Genomic DNA, 3,413 nt, shown 5'->3' on the forward strand with positions numbered 1-3,413 from the left:
ATACAGACTAGCCGATAAGGCCTCCACCTCTGCTAGATTGGCCTTCCCTCACCTTATCTTTTGCCTGTGTGCTGAGGCCCGAGTCCGTATTGATGGAGATATCCCCATTGTTGTTGATAAACCTATCACCAGGAGGGATATGGAGCATGCTAGCGAGCTTGGACAAACACCACCTCAGGAGCAGCCTGAGATGCCTCAGAGATTTTATTTTCCTTCCCGTGACTACTAGGACCAGTTGACCACATCTATTGGAGAGCTGACATCGTCTATTGATCAGCTAAGACTTGAGCATCAGGACCACTCAGCCCTCCTCCATCAGCTAGTGGAGGAGCAGCTGAGACAGAGGCGCGACTTGGATGAGTTGAGGCGCCAGGGAGGATTCCTGGGAAGGAGCGGCAGCCACCATGACTGAGGTGGTTAAGTTTCTTTATCTTCTGCTTTCCTTATTTTATTTTCTGTTTTCTAGTGTTTTATCTTATTTCCTATTTTCTATTTGAAAGTCTTTTACATGATCAGTAGTAGCATTTTATTGCTTTCTAGTTTAGTTATTTATCTTGATGTTTTGTTTCTATTTTGAAAAATTGTCTGATGTATTACTCACTGAGCTTGAAAAATTAAAAAGAAAAAGAAAAGAAGTAGTGAAATGCATGAGACTTAAGTTATATATTATGAGTTGTTCTGATTACTTTGATGTGGTGGTATTGTCTATAATTCTGAATGTATGAATTGAACAGTGGATATTTGATCTTGAAGTTAAGAATGTTGATTTTTGAGGTACAAGAACTTAGAGAAGAATCATAGATTCTCTAAAGTAAGTAAGAAATTGGTTCTTGAAGTAAAACAAACAGCAAAAAGAAAATAAAAATAAAAAGCAAGGTCCAAGACTCTGAGCATCAATGGTTAGGATGGTCTAAAATGATTAAAAGTTCAAATGAGTTATTTTCCTAACTATATGCTTGTGGTGTGAATGTGTCAAGTAATCATTGAGATAGAACACTAAGAGTCGAGATCAAGTACAATTACAGAGTATGTCAAAGACTCTGAGCACCACTGACTGGGAGCAATTAAAAGAAAATTTCAAACTCAAAGAGTTCTCCAGTTAAGTGCTTGTGGTATTTTCTATGCCAAGTTAAGCTTGAGGACAAAACACTAAGAGTCACGGCTAGGCTCAAGGTGCAAAGCACCAAAGAAAAGAAAAGAAAAAGCTGTGTTCAAGGATTAATCAAAGCTTCAAAAGAATATAAGAGAATCCATAATATCATCCGAGTTCTAGTTTTGAAGGATATTAATATTTCTGAGCTTCAAAGGATAGTGAGATGCCAAACCTATTCGAAATAATAGCACCATAAAAACCCTACTCAATGATTAGACATGAGCTTAATTGAACACTCAGGTCTTAAGCATTTTATCTTCTTTTCTTAATCCTATATTGTTTTTAGTTGCTTGAGGACAAACAACAGTTCAAGTTTGGTGTTGTGATGCGTGAGCATCTTATACCCATTTTCTGCTTATTTTCTAGTTGAATTTAGTGAGTTTTATTATATTTTAGTGTTAAAATTCTCTTTAGATGATACTTTGAGTTGTTTTAGTATTTTTATGATTTCAGATGAAATTCTGATCAATTTGGCAAAGTTTTGAAAAAAAAGGAGAAGTTTTGAAGCTGCCCCCTTGGGCGCTAAACGCCAAGCTAACGTTTAGTGCCAGCAACCAGCAAAACGCCTAGCTCATTTGCCCCCTCTGGGCGCTAAACACCTAGCTGGCAGCCTGGCATTTAGCGCCAGGCAACCCGAACCGAATCCCCACTCTTGGAGCATCTTTAGTGGATTTAGTTTTTAATTATTATCTTATCTTTTATTTTTGTAATTTTTATTTAAAAACAAAATCTTTTAGTTTTAGAATTTATTAATTTATTTTAATTTCAAATCAAATTAGGTTAGATATAAAAGGAAAAAGATTCACCCTTTATGGGGGACCTTATCACTCCCGCACGTTTTACTTTTCAAAACCGTTGTTTTCTTTGTAAGTCATGAGCCACTAAACCTCCTTGGTTAAGGTTAGGAGCTCTGTTTATTTCTATGGATTAAGATTATTTCTTTTCTATTTTAATTAATGTATAGATTCAGTTTCAACGATTGCTTTTGTTCTTCATCTTATGAATCTGGGTAGAAGGATAGTATAACCCTTATTCTACATGTATTCTTGTGATTCTCGACAGAGCTATCTCGCTTGAACAACAGCTTGAAAGCAAATTCCTCCTAAATTGCTAATTGCTTGAACTAATCGGGATACGTGACATAAAATCCTCTTAGCTTTGGGCAATTAGGGTTTCTGTGGCCATAAACTAGAATTGTTCTTAACCCTCTAATCTAAATTAAGTGACCAAAACATTGGCGGTTGATCTGTCTCAATATCAAAAGCCTAGTGCTTTAATTATCCCAAAAAGGCACTCACAAACAAGCATGCTATGCAATATCAATGAGATAACCTAAATAGCATCAAAGAAAAAGACACAAGAGTATGCAATGAAGCACAATCGGTCTATCCCTCAGGCTCACGAGGACGAACCGCTCTGATACCACTAAATATAACACCCTAATTACCCTATGCCTTACCTCGTGTCGTAAAGCAAAGGTTAATCGAAGGTTACGATAATTCTAAAGCTTGTACATATATATATATATATATATATATATATATATATATATATATATATATATATATATATATATATATATATATATATATATAGAAATAATAATTCTAGAAGCCCGATGAAGAAATTAGCTCAAAAACAGAGTTTCAAAAGTGCAAAACGTTCACACGAAGCTACGCTAATCGAGGTACAAGATATACGGATAGAATATGCACATGATGAATGCCTGTCCTATTTGGCTGTGATATCACATTATCGGTTCAACTGCCAACCCGACACATCTCCATGGAAATGTCGCCCTTCGGTCTCATAATGGGAACCCTCGAGATATCGTGCCCGGAACACGGTCCAGGATATAGTGCCTGCACACTCTAGTGATTCTGAAGGATGCGAGCGGGATACTCTTGCCACGGACCTCACATCTCAATGTAAGCGGGACTAACCACCGCCCTTACGCCACAGCCGCGACCTCGACAGGTGGGATCAAATCGCCGTCCCTGCCAGGCGCATAATGTCTCACAATCTTAGTTAAAAAAAATTACATCAGTGGTTTTTAAAATTATTTCATTCAGTACTCAGTGGTTCACCACTTCCACAATTCATTGTCAGTAATCATCAATACAATACTCCTCCTTCTCACTCAACCGAAAACGTTCGTACTCCATAAACCTAAGTCTGCATTTTCTAAAATTTTTGAAAGAAATTACCTAATTGATTTCACCTGGAGCCCTCTCAATGTTCTAACACCAAAAAATAAGCT

Source organism: Arachis ipaensis, chromosome B1 (genome assembly GCF_059453495.1).
Source record: "Arachis ipaensis isolate K30076 ecotype BB chromosome B1, ASM5945349v1, whole genome shotgun sequence".
In the NCBI taxonomy this organism is placed as follows: domain Eukaryota; kingdom Viridiplantae; phylum Streptophyta; class Magnoliopsida; order Fabales; family Fabaceae; genus Arachis; species Arachis ipaensis.